Genomic DNA, 21,534 nt, shown 5'->3' with positions numbered 1-21,534 from the left:
CTCAGTGTTCCAAGTTCTAACAATAAAGAAGCAAAGTAAGCTATCGCTTGAATTCTAAACAAAGAAAGTATGGAATTTGCAGCCACCATTTGTAAATGGTTGTCTTCACAAGTGGATGTAGGGAGCAGAGGATTAAGAATAAAAGACACTCTAGCACATATAGAGATCAAAAATACTTGCTTTATATATTTTTCTCAGATTTTCTTATAAGCTTATATTTGGACTTATTAATAACCAGAGCTGGGTCCCTTTTTATATGCTCCTCCCTAGGATCAGAACAGCAGATGTGAATAGTATGTGTATATGTGTATAAGTGTGGTTCTCTCCATGAGCATGTATGTACTCTCTTGTACTAACTGTCTGTAGCCGACCTTGCTGACTACTATCTGACCTTTCCCCGTTCACTCAAGCAGGAAACCCAGGTTCAGAAGCTGTGATGTTTATCACTTCACACAGAAACACATATAAAACATGCCCTTCAGCTCTCTCCATATCCACTATTCTTGGTTCTCTCATGCCTTCAGAAAACATTTGATGTAAATTACCATAGAATATCTTTTTTAAACTGCTGGTTGGGGGCACCTGGGTGGGTTAAGCATCAGAATTCAGCTCAGGTCATGATCTCATGGCTCGTGAGTTGGAGCCCCTCATTGGGCTCTGTGCTGACAGCTCCAAGCCTGGAGCCTGCTTCAGATTACGTCTGTCCCTCCCTCCCTCTGCTTGCTCGCTCTCTCTTTCTCTCTCTGTTTCAAAAATAAACATGAAACAAAACAAAACAAAATATTGCTGTTTGATCTCAGGAGCTCCTGGAATACATGAAATTTCCTGGCACTACTTTTCATATACCTGAAAGAGCATTCCAAGAATGAGTCTATGGCTGACCACTTTCTCTTACAACTTGTGGGCAAAGAGAACCTAACAGAATTTAGCTGTTCTTTCTCAACTACTTTATCACACAGAGCAAGCAAGCAAAAAAAAAATAATAATAATAATATTTTCACATACTCCTATGCTCACTTGTGTTACAGTGTTATTTAGGGAAATGGAGCAAGGCACAGAGAGAAGAAAAGAAAAAATGAAGCAAAAAGTGAAAGGAATCATTAAAAATAACTGAGTAACCTCAGAGTTGATGTAGGTGTAATAAGAATCCAAAATTGGGAGAATCCAAAGTGAGGAGAAAATGTGACTTAGAATATGTCTCTCTCTCTCTCTCTTTTAATTTAGAATGTTTCTGTATTTCAAATATGGAGAGGCTATGCTCAAAATCTGATACATTTATGAAAGTTACAACAAGGATACAGATCGACTCGGTCATTACATCCCAAGATATCACAACTGGGAAATAAGCCTTGAATATGGTGTATATTTGGGGAAGATAAGAGGATGCTCAAAACTGACTTACTCACATTTAATATATTGAGTGACTAAAAAATAAATCAGAATAGACATTGGAAAAAAAATAATGATCTACATTGTCATGGTTTAGGCGGCGTCCTCTACCACATGGTGTAGTCATTTTTTTTTCTTTTCAAAATCATATATTCTTGTTGAAATCAGTGAACTTAATTAAGCATCTTAAATATCTTATTAAAATAATTTAAATTAACCTTGTTACTTAAATTTCTGGCAAGCCCACAGGGAGAATTTGCAAATTCCCACAGTTGCAACAAAAGCCTGAAAGACAAAACTTTTCCAATTGTACATCTTTGGTTAGCAGAATGAAAACTCATCAGGAGAAAAAATAAAGTGTTAATATGGTTAAAATAAATCAAATTTATAAACATTGCATAAGCAAGAGAACAGGACTTAATGAGAGACAATGAATAAGAGATTTTAATTTGATGGATTCTGAAGGGCATAGCCTCTTCCTTGAGATGATGAGCCTAAACAATGAACAATGAAGCCCTTATTTCATGCTTCAGATGATATAGTATGATCTGTGTATTCACACGTAAAAGCAGGAATGCTGTCACAACCACAGAAGGAAATTGATGATAATGTTTGAGAAACTTCTTCTAAAGCTGTGGAAGTAGAAATATGTAAGTGCGATATACCTGTTGAAATTCTTGTTAGAAAAAGATAAATTATAAATCAAATAGTTCTGACATACCATATTAGTGAGTGTGCAATCTTCTTAAAGAATAAGTGAATATTTTCCTGATTTGTCAAAATGTATTCAAACTACTAATTTTTCTTGTGCTTCACATGGGAAAAATTAACAGGAGTAATATTAAAAATTCAAACTAAGTTTTTCAGTGCCAACTCTATACTAAACACATTGAGGGCATTTGGGGGCCACAAACAAAAGCCACTGCATTTGTTCCCAAGAAGATTACAATATGCTAAGGAAACGTGCATTTAGATAAAGCAAGATGAGTAGACACATTACCTGTTGGAATGGAGTCAAAGACAGGAAGTAATGAGAGCATGGTGGATGGAGTTCCTAGCTAGGTCTGGTCAAGACTCAGGGAGTATTTCCAAAAGGAGTGGAGTAGAAGCACAGTGTGGGCTTTTGAGAAGAAATGAATAGACAAGGGGCATTATTATACAAGTACATTTCTAGACACATAAGTAGAGGAAAGACATGGATGATAATTTTCTAGAACACGTTGAAAATTGATTTTGAGGTCCGGCATCAAATTTTATGTAGAAGTGAAATATCTGCTATATTCCAAAAATGAATGAAATAGATAAAATTCAAGCAAATCTTCTCAAAGAGAGAAACTTGTCTCCCCCACACACAAGATGTACACATTTATGGATTATATATGTACTATGCCTATACACATATATATGTACTATAGGGTATATATGTGTGCATGTATGTGAATGTGTGCATACATTTTTACATATATCATATAATAGAATAGTATTTTTGAAATTATGAATACAATGAACGATTTAATACCTATAAATTATAAAATGTCTATACAATAGAAATTTGTTAAAAATAAATAAGCATGTGACTAACTCATTTTAAGAATTTGTAACCCTGAATGGGTCAGTGGGCAACAGGTAGTCAAAATTACCTCCTGTTCTCCACTCTCCAATGATACCAAGTCTAGATGCTATTATAGGAAACGTTAGGAAACCTTCCCAAATGGTTTATCCCTGACCTTCACAAACTTTTCCAGAGAATACAATAGAGGGAAAGTAATCCAATTTATTTTATGATATTTATCTAACTAAAGTGCCAAAAATAGACAAGGACAGTACACAAAAGAAATATAAGTCAACCTCACAGAGTCAAAAGCTTAGATACAGTGTATTGGTAAATTGATTTCAATAATGCACAAAAATTTACATACTAGGAATGCAAAACAGAAAATGCTAAATATGCAATTAATGCTAGAAATTATAGAATCATAGAATGTGCCCACTACAGTGGACAAAATCTCATATTTTCAAAATCTTTGTAAGATGGAAAGAAAAACACAAAATCACAAGTGAGTCCTAAAAAAGTGGCATGATTCAGAAGAACTCGTTCAGGAAAAGTATGCCAGAATGAGCTGAAGTCTCAAGAAAGGTGCTAACAAATATATATATTTTCCATGATGTGGAAGAGAAATAGAAAGTCAGAATCCCAGTGCTTAAGGAAAATGATCAAATGCTAGCAGCTCAAGAGAGAAGGCACTCCTACTCAGATCCAATTTTAGTTCAGTCTTCTAGAGTCAGGAAAATAATCTTTATAATAGAAATATATTGGAGGTCCCAAACAAGTGATAAAATAATCTAAGATTTCTACTTAGCAACTGAAGAATTGGCACATAACCAGATACTAAAGAGACTGCAAGTGTAGTGTGATAATCTGAACAATGATGAAAATAAGGAAAGAGTACACTCAGAAAATGGGGGATTAAGCAAGTGTTCTAAGTTTCAAAAGGAGAAAAAAAGGTTATTTGAGAAAACTACAATCTGGGGGTGGGGGGAGTAGAAATTATTCCAACAAAATTTTAAATAATCAAAGAGCGACTGAATGGATTATTTTTAAAGTATATGAAAATCCCCATGATCCAGCTGGGCTCATCAGCAATACACATAATAACAAGACTGTCTTAGTCACATTTTAGATGAATCTGTTAGAAGGCTCTCAGGTAGTGGCAAATCCACTGTGTTAACATTAAGACACATGGAAATAATGGGAATTTATTTTGTAAAAACCAAAATGGGTGATTTTAAGAAGCCTACTTTAATGGTGAGAAGTTCCGTTGAAACCTGAGGAAGCTGCTGTTGGAATGTCATGTGGCTCTTTTTCAGCCTTTGTAAAGGTGCTTTGGGCTTTTGTTTGGTTTCCTTGCTTTGTGAATTTTTTCCCAATTTTAAAATACTGATGGGGCACCTGGGTGGCTCAGTTGGTTGAGCATCTGACTCTTGATTTCAGCTCAGGTCATGATCCCACTCACGGGTTTGTGGCATTGAGCCCCGCATTGGGCTCTGTGCTGACAGCAAGGAGCCTGCTTGAGATTCTCTCTCTCCCTCTCTCTCTGCCCCTCCCCCCTCTCAAACAAACTTTTTAAAAAATAAAAATAATGAAGACAGTTATCAAATTTTCTTAATTGAAGTACAGTTAACACACACTGTTACGTTAGCTTCAAGTGTATAACAATGATTTGGCAAGTCTATCCATTATGCTGTGCTCAGGACAAATGTAGCTCCCACCTGTCACCCTACAACATTACAGCATCATTGATTATATTCTCTATGCTGTACCCTTTAATCCCATAACTTATTCATTCCATAACAGGAAGCCAATACCTCCCACTCTTTTGCCCCTTTCCCCATCCCCTTCACCTCTGGCAACTGTTAGTTCTCTGTATTTATGGGTCCATTTCTGGGTTTTGTTTATTTTTTAAATTCCACATATAAATGAAATCTTATGGTATCTGTCTTTGTCTGAATTATTTCAGTTAGCATAATACCTTCTAGGTCCATCCATGTTGTTGCAAATGTCAAGATCTCATTCTTTTGGTCAATACTCAAGAGAGAAAATATCAGGAAAACCTTCTCGTAGATCTCCAAGCATATACTAGTGCAGGACACCTGCTTTATACGTCACTGATCAAAATACAGGTTCAGCATAAGCCAACAAAATAATGATGCTGCTGGCACTAACTCTAATGCTAGCCTAACATGTGAGAGAATAAATACTCTGACCCAGGGAACAAAGTCTTGCTGCAACGAACACAGCAAATCTGATGGAGTGGGTTTATATGTGGTGGTTCACATTAATAGGAACCCTGAAGAACTAGAGAATAGTCACAGATAGGGTAAAAAGGTAGATATTGGTATTTGTTAAATCAAAAATGGATGCCACACACAATATTTAAGTAATTATTTGAGTTTGTTATTTTGTCTAAAAAGAAGAAGGTCAAGAAAATTTTTACACATTAAAAGAAGTCATGTGGATTAAGGAAAATAAGTCATACAGATTAGTAGAAAATGTCTGTGTTCCCCCTTTCATAATTTGCCATTATTTACAGTCCTTGCCAATGAGCTTGTCCTCTGAAACCCTATCCTACAATTCTAGCAATATGCCTCTCTAAACAGGTTTTCTGGACTCCTCTGCTATGATTTGTTCACATGTGTACTGGTCTCATGTGTGTATGGTTGTATTCCTCTGCAGGGTTGGGAGCAGAGACCACATTTTATTCAAATTTACAGAAAGTCAAATTTCATTTTAACTTAAGCCAGAAGTTGGAAGCAATTAGAGTTCTTCAATGGAATGAAATGTGGTATTTTGAGATAAAGTGATCGTTTGTAACTGTTTCTCAAGTGAAAATTCATCTTTCCAGCAGCTCTTGAGAGAGCCTTCCATCAGGTTGGACTGGGACAGAAGTAGAGACGGACAAGTTGATCACAAGGTTTTCTTTCAACACTCAGATTTGGTATTTTCCTTTCCATGTCTTTCTCTTTGCCTTCTTTTCTGCAGCATTTCTGGTGCCAGGTTTCCTTCCCACCACCTAAATAATTGCTCTGGGCCCGGATTCTTTATAGATAAGATCCTCACTGGTAGCTCAAAGATTACTTTATCTACTTCAATAAAACCCCCATTATGGGGGCCTGTCTTCTACTTAGAGGCTCAAAGATTTTTAACAAGTGAAGCGAACAGCCAAAAATGGCACAAATTTACAAGATTCATGTTCGGTATTTACCTTAACTTACTATGACCTTTTACAATGCATTTAGCTTCTTGAATCTAATGTTGAATTTACTAGACCTCAGTTAGGATCTTTATTGTGAGAGAATCTATAAGTATCATGCAATATAAGTAGTAGTAGTATTTTCAGGCTACTCTATCATCATTGCCCTCAGTGTATGTGGGCTGGAGTTTTTCTGTGTGGATCGGACGTGCCTGCGGCATAATGGCTATATCTAATACCCAGCTTCTCTTCCTTCATCACCCTCTCCTAGCAAAACATAAGACAAAGTTTAGTATCATTTAATGCACATATTCTAACAGTCCTTACTCTTGGTATCACAGAAAACTATACATTTCTACCGAAGATTACTCCCACCACTCTACATTCAGTGAGGCGACTTGATGGCACATTGCTCTGAAGAAGCCTGGTTCTATCAGTCCTAACTGCCTTGTCAAAATAGTCACATGTGCGCAAGTGCGAGAGACCCTAGTGTCTTTGGAGATCATCCAGAACCTTGAGAACTTACTCTATATCTTATAATGCTAGAACCAGCCATGCCATTTGTGGGACCCAGTGCAAAATGAAAACACAGGGTCCCTTTTTGAACAATTACTAAGAATCTCAAAGTGGTGGCAATAAAGGATTAAATCAAACATGGGGCTTTTCAGAGCACTGGGCCCAGTGCAGCTGCACAGGTTGTATACCCATGAAGCCCACCCTGCCACACGTCAATGTAAATGAAGGTCAGTTAGTTGTAAACCACCATCAAAGGCAAGTGAGCATTTTACCAACTGTGTAAACACTGGAATTAATGCAAAGAGGTTTCTGAATAGACAGTCTTTAAAGAATTTCCTACACAATTCAACATAGAGTTATAGCTATGAGAAATTCTGCTTTAACTCTCTTTTAAGGGAAGAGTGAGTATCTTCATTCTCTCTTTCAGTTGTAGGCCCAAACACCAGAAATGGTGTTAGTTACTCTGGTAAAAAAGTTTTGATATTGATATATTAAGTGGGAACTTTTAGGTAAAAAAAGAAAAGAAGCCTCTTTCCTATCATTTAGAGCAAACAAAAATTGCTTTACCCTACTATCACCATTTCTACCACATTCAAATGGGCTGAAGGTTTAGCAGAAATAGTTTGAAATGTCTAAGTTAATTGAAGCCTGTCAAAATATTAACTTGCATAAGAAATACATTAGATGAATTTTAACCAAGTAAACAGAGCTTGTGGTAATAATTCTTTAATTTTTAAGAAATATGATAATTCTCTTCCGGTTGCAGTGCAGATTTACTTATTTGTCTGTTTATAGGTCAATTCCCCACACCTCCAACCAATTCAGCCAACTGGTGGATGAGTCATATCTATTCAAATACCAGGAAATTATTAGTGACATCTATTGTTGATGACTGGAGACATCTGTGAACTTTAGATAATTTTCTAACTTCCCTTCTAACACTTTATGTTCAAAAGTAACAGCTGTTGTCTCTGAAGCTTCTCACTTTCATTTCTGAAATAAAACATAAGACTTTTAAGCTAAAATAACTTCTGCTAACCAATTTCAAACTGTCTTTACAGACTGTGCTCTAAAATATTTTTGGAATTGAATTCATTGTTTGTGTCTTCAGAAATTAATTAATGTAGCTAGTATTCACTTATTCATTCTGGGCTTTGTTTGTACCTAGCCCTTTAGACATTTGAAAACACAGGATATGACTTCACAGACATCTTCACAAGTCTGGCTTCATTATCTAGAGCCAGAACACTTAGTATCTGTACATCCATGGTGACTGGGACAAACATCAAGATTCTAAATAATACCTCAGGCAGCCTGGCTTCAGAGAAAGAAATAGCTTTTGAAAAGTCTAAAATCTGCCTGTGACGGTACTTTTCCCTAAGCAAAGCTAGTAGCAAAAGAAACATTCTGTAATCAGTGACCCCTCCCTTTCCCATTCATTTCTCCCTTTCTTTTTCTCCAGACTTCCAGAATCATGACATTCCTACTGCCTTTCCAGTCCCCTTGTGGTTTCCTTAATGTAACTGCCTGTTTTCTAGAGAGCTTTACTCTCTGACTCCTATACCCTCAACAGTATCTGTTCATCCTCCCTTCTCTTAGAACCCAGCTTTTTACTACATTAATAACCAGATGAATTATCTTAAGCTTAGAACTTAAGCCTTCTGAAGGTTTCTGTTCCCCTCCCACCTGTGATCCATACGTGGAAGCCCTAATCCCCAATATGCTGCTATTTGGAGATGGCACTTTTGGGAAATAATTAGGGTTAGAGTAGGTCATGAGGATGGGGAATTAATCCACTTATAAAAAGAATCTTCAATTACATCGCACTCAACTGCATTTTGACCACATGGTATTAGGGCATCATGATATGACCATTGGAGGCATTTGGGGGAAAAAGGGCCTTTGAAAACTACCTCATTTAAAAGCAGAGAACAGCAAAAATTACTTTTTAAAAATTTTTTGTATATTTTATTCATTTTATTTTTTTTAATATCATTTATTGTCCAATTGGCTGACATACAGTGTATACAGTGTGCTCTTGGTTTTGGGGGTAGATTCCCATGATTCATCACTTACACACAACACCCAGTGCTCATCTCAACGAGTGCCTTCCTCAGTGCCCATCACCCATTTAAAAAAAATTACTTTTAAAAAAAAAGTCCTCCTCAAGCACACTAAAGAGTGTTTTGTGTATGCATATGCATAAACATATAAACTTATATATATGAACTAGACACCCTGGTTTTCTCAGACCATCTCATCAATGTTGTCTTCATTCATTGTTTCAGTCTACCTAACGTATATTTTTGTTAGGAACTAATTTTCATCTCTTGGACTTTACCTTGGAAACAATTTTTCTCTTTTTATAATACAGTTTTTAAAATTTTTCCGCAGGTATCATAAAAATAGTTTAAAAATCATATCTTCCACCTCCCTGATAAGAATACACTGGGATAGATTTTTATTATTATTTTTAAAAAGACGGGTCTGTATTTTCTGAAGCAGCCAGTTAGTTGTGACTGCCAGGGTAAGTCATATACCAGCCTGAAGAGAAGGCATCACTGCCCGAAGGGCCCTGGCAGCAGAAGAGGCTAAACTGATCATTTGACATAGCCTGTCGATGCTCATCAGCAAATTTTCGGAAATACTGAATCATGCCTTTTCTCATTTAATGTCTTGTTCTCCTGATGACAGTTTCTTACCTGCAGCAAATCTTGCCATGGGTATTCCTATAAATTTCCTTTTTTCCTGGCCACACAAAAGAGACAGTCATACTATGCTAAGGCCATTGTTGCTGGGCTTCCTGCCTTCATCCTTCCTCCCTTGTGTTCTGGGATTCCAGTGAATGGAAAATCCATGTGGGGATTAGAGTCACTGCCACCCAGCCCAAAGCAACCTGAGCCTTGAAGGGCCTAGCCTGGTAATGGCCCATGAGAAAAGAATTTCTCATCTTGGCAGAGACCGGGATATAATTCCTTACCATGAAATACCGCCTTCTTTTGTTTTATATATTTGTTGAGTGGCTTCCACATGGAAATTATAAATATAGAGATTCATATATTATCATTGCTTCAAAAAGCTTAGTATCTCATTTCCTTTTGGGGGGATTCTCCTGTAGTTTATTTTTTAAAACATTTTTATTTTTATTTTCAATTTTTTTTTAACGTTTATTTATTTTTGAGACAGAGAGAGACAGAGCATGAACAGGGGAGGGTCAGAGAGAGGGAGACACAGAATCCGAAACAGGCTCCAGGCTCCGAGCTGTCAGCACAGAGCCCGACATGGGGGGCTCGAACTCACAGACTGTGAGATCGTGACCTGAGCCGAAGTCAGCCGCTGAACCGACTGAGCCACCCAGGCGCCCCCATTTTTATTTATTTTTTAAAAAAATTTTAATATGAAATTTATTGTCACATTGGTTTCTATACAATATCTAGTAATCATCCCAACAGGTGCCCTCCTCAATGCCCATCACCCACTTTCCCTTCCCTCCCACCCCCCATCAACCCTTGGTTTATTCTCAGTTTTTAAGAGTCTCTTATGGTTTGCCTCTCCCTCTCTAACATTTTTTTCCCTATGACCCAGCAATGGCACTGCTAGGAATTTACCCAAGGGACACAGGAGTGCTGATGTATAGGGGCACTTGTACCCCAATGGTTATAGCAGCACTTTCAACAATAGTCAAATTATGGAAAAAGCCTAAATGTCCATCAACTGATTAATGGATAAAGAAATTGTGGTTTATATATACAATGGAATACTGCTTGGCAATGAGAAAGAATGAAATATGGCCTTTTGTAGCAACATGGATGGAACTGGAGAGTGTTAGGCTAAGTATCTCATTTATTGTGCACACGTCTCTGCTTGCCCACTCTTGATCAGTTCTACAGTATATTGCAATGACAACTGATATGTACTAAGGATTTCACCAAACTCTCCATCTGTGTTTTCTCCCACCACATCTACCAGAAAAGTTCCAAGGGTTTTAGGGGCACCTGGCTGAGGATGCAGCTCTTGATCTTGGGGTCATGAGTTTGAACCCCACATTGGAAGTAGAGGTTACTTACAAAAATAAGAGATCCAAGGTTAGAGTTTTACCTAGTGAAACTTTACATGCTGACTTTTAAAAGGAAGGTGGAGAGGCATCTGGGTGACTCAGTTTGGTTAAGCATCCAAGTCTTGATTTTGGCTCAGGTCATGATCTCACAGTTGTGGGATCGAGCCCTGCATTGGGTTCTGCAGTGAGCATGTAGCCTGCTTGGGATTCTCTCTCCCCCTCTTTCTGCTCCTTCCCCACTCACTCTCTCTCTCTTTCTCTCTCTCTCTCTCAAAAATAAATAAGCATTTTTTTAAAAAACTAAATAATATATAAGCTATTGGAAGTTGAAGTGAACATAATGGAAAACAACTCCTGAATAACAGAAAAAATTGTAAATCTTTTAAGTCTATTTATGTGGCTTCATTAGCAAAAATGTTCTGCTAAAGCACAAACCTGAAGGATCTCTTAACAATTCGCTGAAGAAGAAAAATAAGCAGAACAGTTTATAACTCATTAGTCAATGGAGACTATAAAGACTAGATGTACATTAAGCCATTGGTTGATTCCTGAAAAGCATTGCAGAGGACAGTAGTGAAAATAAGTCAGATTCTCCTGATTTCTTCTTAAATGTCAATGGTAGGGAAAAAAAATGAGATGGTCACAAATTGTTGAGCTATTCCTAAAAATTTTCTCATTAGTTATGCATCTGATGGTGGGGGTATTTTGTTTTTAAATTGCCTAGAAGTAATGTCCAATTGGCTATTCTCACAACACAGTTGGCCTAACACAGAGGCCTCACTGGTGTATTTCATCAGGAATGGAGAAAACTTCAGCCTGAAAATACTTCCTTTGCTAATGCCACAAATTGCTATTAGTAATTTCCTACCCTTGCTTTTTAGTTCATTGCCCTTTCTCAACTCATTTTTATTGATAAATCACGGAGGATTTTTAAATGCCATCCCATTAAATGACAGTCTGAATGGAGTCTGCACAGACTCCTAGGTAACAACATTTAATTTTTTTTCATTCTTCTTTCGAACTCAGAGTTACAGACCTGGGGAGAGACAGAGCCCAAGAGCCAGATCTAACCTTTCTCTAATTTTACTCAGTTGCTGATGTGACTTTTTAATGAAAGAGGGCCCTGTACATCTTGTTAGGAAAGTGTTCTCAGCGTTGAAAAGATGGAAATATTTCATGAAATTCTATTTGCTGCATTTTTATTTATCTTTGTGTATCTACCTTATATTATCATTGAAATGAATGGACTATATTCACTTTTTCATTTCTTTTTCTGTATCTCCTATTGTTTTTTAGCTTCCCCCTGTTTTCTTCTGTGTTTATGTTCTAGAATAACGTAAAACAAGAAGTATGCTTTATTTATCGAAAAGAATTTATCTGTGTTTATTCTTTTTGTAAACATCATATTTTGGGCCATTAGATGTCTCTTGAACCTAAATTGCTTGTTACCTACAACGGCCCATGTTTGTTTGAGGTATTGTACTGTTACTGATAAGGAACATGCTGGCTTTCCTACTTCTTACCCACAGGCATCGTGTGAAGATTCCCACAGGCGTGTGTAAGGAATTGTGTAAGGATTCTTCTTACCTCCTATAGGTCAAAAGTTCAAAAACTATACAACTTTCAAACAGACATTCTATCTCACCTGCTTTATTTAATCCTATTAAGGATTTGACATTATTTCAGATATGTTTTTACAGACTTAAGATACAATTGAAATACAATTAATGACTCAGCACATATTTAACAGTCTGATAAGGTTTGATCTTTCTATATAATGTCTGTGAAACCATCACAGCAATCTATACACATTAACTTACCCATTACTGCCCAAATTTTGCTTGTGGCCCCTTTTTAATGCCTCCTTTCTGTCCACTCTACTCCCTGCTACCAATCACTGATCCGCTTTTTCTGTAGTTACAGATTTTTTTTTTCTAGAATGTTATAAAATATAATCTTGCAGTGTGTATTCTTCTTTGGTGATGAAGGGGTCTGGCTTCTTTTTTTCAGCAAAATTACTAAGATTCATCCATGCCATTGCATTATCAGTAGTTCATGTTTTATTGCTGAGAAAATACTCCATTATACTAGAATACCATGATCTGTCTATTCACTCATCTGTTGATGGAGACTTTGGTTTTTTTCTCCATATTACTTTAAAATTTAGTCAAATATGCATTGATCTACCCAGTACAGGTCATTCTTCAGATGCATAAACTGCTTTACATCATTTTTGTCAGGCAAAAGAGTCTCCTTATCTTACTTTCTAAACAAAACTTTTACAAAAATTATGTAGAGAAATAAATTAGGTGTGCATCAGAATTTCATACTTCAAAATAAGGAGGATGTCTATGAATATGGTTTCAGAACAAACTTACATATTTTATGAAATTATCAAGTGAATAGCATAAGACCACTATCTGTATAATTAATTTCTTTAAAATAAGAGTTGGGTGGGACTGAATGAGTCAGGCGATGTTGTAGAACAAAAGGTGTATAATCTAGCAAAACTGATAAAAATAGCTTCAACAGACGGGACACCCTCCCTTTTTAAGTCCTGTTAGGTATCATTAGCCAAAAGACAATCACTGTAGGAATCCAACATTTATTTCAATAACCTGATTTGTTTCATTGGGAGAGCCCTTAAGAGGATCAACAGAGCAAAGCCCTACGTGATGGTGGCAGGGCAGAGCATAAAAGATTCCATCTTGATGATAGCTTGAGTCTGATGCATCTTGGTTCTGCCTCATCCCTCCTCCACCCTCCCCACTTCCCACCTACCCTGGTCCTGCCACCCCATCTAGATGTGCCAGGTCAAGCAAAGCAAAGGTCAGGGGAAAGAATCTAGCAACAAAATGGCAAATCTCCTGACTCTGAGCCTGGAGAAATTTCAGAAGATATGCCTATTTATCAGAAGTGTAATCTGTCACCTACCTTCCATGGAATCAAATGGCATTTGCTCTGAGGCAGCTGTGTATGTGTTTTCTTTTTTTCTCTTCACAAGAATCACATAGGAGAAGCCAACAACTGTGTGCCTGAAGAGCTGTAGGGTAACCTGGGAATTATATTCTAGTGAGATATAACACAGAGCCATGATCTTTCCTAAATATATGGTCTGATAGCAGAAGAGAGTTATTCCTTTTAAAGCTAGAAGGGCTTCTGAAACATATTCTCCTTTACTTCCCTGTAACAACTTTCCTTTAGGTAGTCCAGAAATGGTGCTTTGGATAAGCAGAGTAATTACATTTACTCATGTGAATGGTATACTATTCATGCCTTATTAACTACCATACACTAAGTAGTATGCATATTGACTTAATATAAATCAGCATATTTTTGGTCCTCTTCAACTTCCAGCCGTTTCTCTGATCATGTGCATTTAGTTTTATCTTCATAGTCTTTAACTTACATAGCATGGTTACTGGCTTACAACCTAAGAAAAAAAGTAAGAAAATATTGACAGACATATAACAGCACACCCATTCAGTGTTCCCCAAGAGATCAACAGTTCACGTGGTGCTTTCTGACAAGGTTTTCTACTTAAAAAAAAGAGACTATTTTTTCCATTTCACTGACAAAATACCTATTGTTTGTCCAGCAATCTCTGGTGCCGTGGAAGTGCACACCTGGGCAGTTAGGTATTAATTACTAAATCCTAGGTAATGGAACAGGGCTGCCCTGCTTGCCCTTGACTGCATCAGAACACATCAGGAAGACCTTGTTCCTTTTTAGTGAGACTTATTCTTTGTTTCTTTTCTTGCTCTGCATCTTGTCAAATTGAAGAAACACAGTGTTTCCTTGATTGGATCTGCACTGTGGGGATGCCCTGATCCGCAGTCATGGGAATAGTTGAAGATACAAAGAAATCCAGACACAAAATACTGCTACTTTCACAGAATATATCCTGTGGAGCAACAGCATTGATTATTCCTGGGGACATTTTAAGAAGGCTTAATTACGGCTCTTGGAACAACTTTCTTTTTCATTTTGTGTCGTACATGAATGGAAGTGAAAGATGCTTTCACACAGCAAACCCAACGTGAGAGACAGACAGGACTGAATTGAATAACTGTGGTTCAGTTAAGGTCATTGATTATGTTGCTGTATGGCAAAGGATACTTGTCACCTACTATGTGCAAAATCCATAACAGAATATAATCACGATATGATTTGTAATAGCCTGGATATTAAAGTCAACTAGGGAGACAGGCATATACGCATATAACCATAATAAAAAGCAAATGTATGAAAGACACTATAATAGAATCAAAACCATTCTATTGAATGTTGAATGCTGGATCCCCAAATATCTGCCAAAACAGCATCTACCAAAACAACCTATTGATGATACAAAGCTGAGTTTAGTGCAGGTGAGAATACTTCCTCCATGGAGTTTTAGTCCTGTCTTTAAGAGGGGAAGACAAGGCTGGAATTTACTGAGAATTGAAAGTTCTGTTTAAAGGAGGACTTTCACCGGGAGCGGGGGGCCAGGGGATGGGAGCTTGATTAGAATTGGGTAAGGATCATAACATAACCATTTAGGATTGGTACAAAAAGCAAGGTAAGGAATTTAGAGACAAAGCATTCATAGAATCTTAGGGTGTAAACTATTGATTTCCACTGAAGAATTCTTGGTTCTTTTGGAAGGTCCATTCCTGGAATAGCGAAATCATGCTACTGAAGACAATAGCGTAGTCAAGTTATGTTAATGTAGACCAGGGATCTTCATACTGTTTCTAGGTATCCAGCCCTATAAACAAAGCTGAAAAAATGCTTCACATTTTTAAAAGATTGAAAGAAAAAAAATGTAACAAAGATGTGATGTGGCCTGAAAATCCTACAATATATACTATCTGGCCCTTCTCAGAAAATGTTTGCCAACCCCTAATGGAGAGAGTAAGTTGGGTGGATGGAGAGGTAGTTTCAATTTCAGCTTTTAAGCATTATATAGGGATAGACAGTTTTGGTTCCCAATACTCAAGCCTACTACAGAGAAGAAAGTCATTCCTACAGATAATGGGTTGTGAGAGATTTGGGTGTGGCCTGGGAATTTTGACATGGAAATTGGGAGATGAAGTAGAGAAGGGTATATTTTAAAAAGCAAAAGGAACAAACTGCACAAAGTCAGACCTTGGGAGTACAGCAATTTTCTCTCTTTTTCTTTCCCTAATCACTGCCTCAAGAAGCACTTATTCAGATCCCAATTTTTAACAAGTGGTATACTAAGCAGGCCAATCAGCTTCATCCTTGCTCTGTGTGAACCAATTATGAAAGACAACAAAGAGTGACAAGAACTGAACTCTTAAGGATGTAAATCCTCAGGGAAAACAATTTATACATATGTCACAGTTACCAATGTCTATCACTTTTTCTTTCATTTTTATTGTTTAAACACTGAATTCCAAACAAGTCTTTTCCTTTAGGAAATCTTTTTATTGCATTTTCTTCTCATGAAAAAGTATAAAACTAACTAGAATTAAATAACCTAATGGCCCATTTGGAATCTATTAGAGGAGTTAAGGCCACTTGATACGATGTAAATCGCTAATTAGTGAAGTGATGCAAATAAATCCTTAGCAGCATAAGAAACAGATTATTTTTGTTGAGTAGTAGATTATACATGGATTTTTCATATAGTCCAGAAAAAATGTATATTGCTTTATTCCACAGTCTTTTTTCTTTTTTTTTTTTTTAATTTTTTTTCAACGTTTTTTATTTATTTTCGGGACAGAGAGAGACAGAGCATGAACGGGGGAGGGGCAGAGAGAGAGGGAGACACAGAATCCGAAACAGGCTCCAGGCTCCGAGCCGTCAGCCCAGAGCCTGACGCGGGGCTCGAACTCACGGACCGCGAGATCGTGACCTGGCTGAAGTCGGACACTTAACCGACTGCGCCACACAGGCGCCCCTCCACAGTCTTTTTTCTGTTCTTTGAAACTATCACAAAGTGTGCATAGCCAAATACCAGTATATCATAATATGTCATATTGAATGCAATATTGTGTAGAGAAATATGTGACAATTCTCTCTGGGTCCAAGTAAGATGCACATAGCCTAGAACATTTTCATTCATTTTTCCAGAATATCCAACAGCAATATATGAACATCATAACCAAGAAAAACTAATATTAAGATAAGGCCAAAAGTCAGTGTTTAACAACCAATCATAAAGGTAGTATCTTATCTCTAGGTTCTTGAAGTAAAGCTAAAATAAACAAACATACAAACAGGTGGCTTTTTCCAACAGTGTTGAGAAAATTAAAGAGAGGAGAGGGAAAGAAGGAGAGCAAAAGAAGGCGGGAGAGAAAGATGGAGGAAGCCTTCAGTCATACAGAATGAAGAGATTTAACCAAGACCCTGGAAGTAGAATGTTCAGCATTTATCAGAATGAAAATTCAAAGCTCAAATTTTTCATTTAAATAATTCTCTTGCACCTTTAGGAAAATAGAACGTGCACAGGGTACACCCCCTCCCCCATTTATTTCTATAAAGGATATGAGTCCATTTTGTTTTCAGGAAAATATTAGAGGAAAAACAGACATTTGCATGATGACTGAGTCCATCTGTTATAGACCATTAAGAGTTTGATCTGTTTTGTGTTATCTGAAATCTAGCACTCCACCAGAATTTTATCCCACTCATCAAATAAAGTAAAATAAACGAAATAAAGGAAAACTAACAAAATTAATGTCTTTATATGATTGAAGTCTATTGATTATAGACATCAGACAAACTAGGTCATTTGTAGATCATTTGCCTGACTAAGCAAATTCTGTCTTTGGGATTAATTCTATTTCAGTGGTAATTGCAACAATGAGGCAAAAGAGGAAAGTAATAAAAAGTAACCCTAATACCTGTTAGGTAGTGTTTTATATTGACATATGGAATGATCTGTTAAAAGCTCATTTTATATTCTTCCAAGTAACCTCTGTACAATGATTCTAGGAATAGATAATACTACAGATAATTCAAAATTTTTAGAGAGAGAGGAAAATGAGTCTCAGAAAGGTCAAGTGTGTTTTTCAGATTTCCATGGGATCTCGTGGGCCTCCATGTCTGTGCTTTCTACCAAATCCTAGTCATGGTAAATGGTATTCCCCCTGCCATATTTTTCTATGATATCACACTACAGTAATCTGTTCAGTAATTTTAAGAGGGGATTTGGAATGTCAGAGTGTTCACTTCATTGTCAAGGATTGCTGGAAGGCACATTATATGTAAATAGGAAAGGACATGGTTATTATTCTAAAGACCCTTCCCACCCTTAGCACTCTCTGCTGTATCCTGTTTACTGATCCTTTAATCCTTAAGAAACATATAGGACCTCAGTCCCTTCATTTTTCTGTCTTTGTATCATACTTCTCCATCATCACTTACATCTTGGTTCTGGATGCCTTATTAATTACTTGATTTACTTCTTCATCAGTCCCTTCAATCCCACTCAAATTTCTGCATTTCTGTCACACAATGTAGTTGGATAATACATATTTTCAACTCCTTCAAAATGGATGCTAAGTGTCTCTGGAGAGAAGAGTATTATCTTCTGATAGGGTGACAATTCAGTGCTAGAAAAGCCCTTAAACTAGACAATCACTTAATGTATTTTTGTTGATCTTTCTCTTCTGCCCCTCAATGACTGTCCAAATATTAACAGGTTTCCTCATGTTTTCACACAACCCACCACGTACTCTCCCATTTTCAATTGCAAATCCCACCACCCAAAATACTAAATTGTGGCACTTTATTACAACTCAATCTTGCCGATCTGTCTCCACCATTTGATTTTAAATTGTTTATGAAGTGGTTATTTCTTAACTAACTTTTATTTCCAGTGGCTACTATACAGAAAGATCTAACATAAGTAAACAGATAAATATTGATGCAGTCCCCTGTTTGTTCACACTATTCTTGTTGGAATTTCTTCTTCCTACCCTCTCTTCCTTCTTTCCCACCATCTTTCCAATTTGTTGCTGAATTACTTACTTCTAAACTCATTTTATTATGTACCATTTATGTATCTCCTCTCAAAAGACTTAGTTGAATATTTCTAGTCTGGGCTACCTGTCCTGACTCTTGGCTCATAAAATACCAGTTCATAACTTCATTGTAGTTATTATTATATTACCTCTACTAGTTAAATTATATACACAGTACAAAAAAATAAAATAGCATGGAACTATACTAAATTAAAATAACTTTTCTCTCCATTCCCTTGAAGAACAATATCAGAGTTAAATTGCTTATCTTTTTCTCAAATAACACCAATTATTTGAAGTTGAAATCGTGAATTAGTTAAGTTTGTCTTAAATTTATATTATGATTCTTAACTTTCTTTTTTCTTTTCTTTTTTTTTTTTTTTTGGTCTTCCTGGAGATGTGAATTTCCTTTTGCTCACCTATAAAAGAAGCATATACCTTTAGCCTGACTCTACAATCATACAAGTTCTTCATCATAACATTGTTAAAATGAAGGCTCTGACTTCTTGTTTCAGTTAGGGTTAGTTGGTCTCTACACAATTATGCAGAATAGCTCTCATTCTGGAATTCTGAATTAAATGCAATTTTAAAATACTGTGCAGTTTTTTCCCCTTGGTTTTTATCTCATTTCTTTTTTTTTCAGTGTACCTTACAAATCTGAAAAAAAGAAACAACTCTATTTTGTCTTCACACATTATGAATAGTTGGCAAGAAAGTACAATTTTCTCTTACAGCTTCCAGTTTTCTAATGCAAATCTGATTTCTGTTCATTTATTTGTCTATGAACTGGAATGTTTCCATAATTACTGTTAAGACCATCTTTTCATCTTTGCTATTCTGAAATTTCATGAAATGTATCTTAATGGGAGAACTTTATCCATCTACCATTCCGGGAAGTCTGTGGGTCTTCTTAATCTGATATTTTTCGGTCTGAAATACTGTGATATAATCTCAATTAGTTCTTTGACTAGTGTCTTGTCTCCTTTTTTCCTGTTAACTCTTTCTAAAACACTTATTAGTTGGATGATGGAATTTGAGCCTCCATATCTCTGATGTCGTTCTCAGAATTTCATCCTTTTTTGACTTTTTGTTCTGTCTTTTGATTTATAACTTTTGTTTTATTTTCTAATTGTTTCTAAATGATTTTTCTTTCCAGAAATACTTTCTTATTCTCTGATAAGTTTTTGTTTTTAGTGAAATCTTGATTTTTTTTGAATGCAGAAGCTTCTGGAATTTAAGGATTTCACTATAGATTTTAAAAGGCATTTTTCTGATCCTTGAATTCTTTTTCTTTTGGCATTATTTTTTTCCTATTTGTTCATCATGGTGCTTCTCTATTTTTGCTCTTGGCTTCCTGAAAATTTCTGATCATATTTTTTCCTCAATTCATATCCATGAATTAAAAAAATGTGTGTTAATATTAGCTATTGACCCCAATTTCCTATAGCACTATGTAGGTCTCTGTTCCCCTATATAGAAGACATGACTAGGAGTTCTATTTCATGGATGGGGACATGTCAAGTGACACACTTCTGTTTGTCCTGAATGAGTACAGAGCATGCAGGCATCCTGTGACCATCAAATTACCTGTCTTATGCCAAAATAAGATGTTTACTTTAAGGTCTTGTCTCCCATAAGTACATTGTTCATTTTCTTTAGAAAGCAGGTCTTGGTGCTAATCTCTCTAAATATGCACTGTGGGAAGATGTGGTCATTTACTCTTGACATAAATTCCTTTCTCTGGTCTATAGCCTACTCCTGTTCTATATGTTTAAGGACTCCGTAAGGTTCAGTTGGAGTATGTTTTCTCTCTGCTACAGTCTCCTCCTATCCATGTTTCTGGATTGCTACTAGATTCCTCTACTATTCTGTATAGTCTAAATTTCCATACATATTCCAAAGTCTCTAATCCAATGATGAAACCCCTCTCATTATAAAAAGCATTTATGAATTTGTTTCCTTTTATGCAACTTCACTGTCTTTTCCTGAAATTTTAAGTGAAAAGTGGCATAAATGTATACCCTTAGCCTCATTCAACAGTATACAACCAACACACAGCCTTAATAATATACATTTGCCAAGGGTGCAGTCGGTAAGGGCTAGCATTCCCATGATGCATGGATAACAAACTTTCCAATTTCCTGCTTAAAATCCACTCATCTTTTTGTCAACAATAAACATAAGTTGTGGCACTGTTAAAATGTGCACACATTTTTGTATATATCTCACCGTGCTCAAGAGTTGAATCCATAAGTACGTAGATCACATCCTCTTCGTCTTTAATTTGATAGTAACTGTCTCCCAAACATTCGTTCCAGTAGCTGCTCAATGTGCATACTTCCCAGGTTGAAAAGCCATTTAGTGATCAAAACTTATTCTCTGGTGTCACACAAGAGATGAAGCCCCTTTGTAAGGAACACATTCTATAATAAGCACGATAATATCAGTTCACCAAAGGTTTTCCTTGCTTTAAACCTGGTTTCTTTTAGTATTTTCTTAATTTATTCAACACTGACTCTGATTTGTCAGGCCAGAGAGGATAGATTTGAAGTATAACAATTATGAGTAAAGCGATGTTAATTAAAAGCAAAAATAATTATACATTTTTGTGCAACCTCATTTCTACTCTCCTTACAAAGGAATTCAAAGCAGTTTAGAACCATTATAAACTGCATGTCTGATCTTTTGTTTTATAGATCTCTTTATTCATTCTTCCATATTTATATTAGCCTTTTTTAATCATGAGACAAATTTCTAAGCCGAGATGCAGGATACTGTCTGGTGTTAGCAAGAACAGTAATAATAATGTCTGTGCAATGTCTCCTCTGTACAAGTGTTAGTGTCC

The sequence above is a fragment of the Neofelis nebulosa genome, chromosome 9, assembly GCF_028018385.1.
Source record: "Neofelis nebulosa isolate mNeoNeb1 chromosome 9, mNeoNeb1.pri, whole genome shotgun sequence".
In the NCBI taxonomy this organism is placed as follows: Eukaryota; Metazoa; Chordata; class Mammalia; order Carnivora; family Felidae; genus Neofelis; species Neofelis nebulosa.
This window is presented reverse-complemented; position numbering follows the sequence as displayed.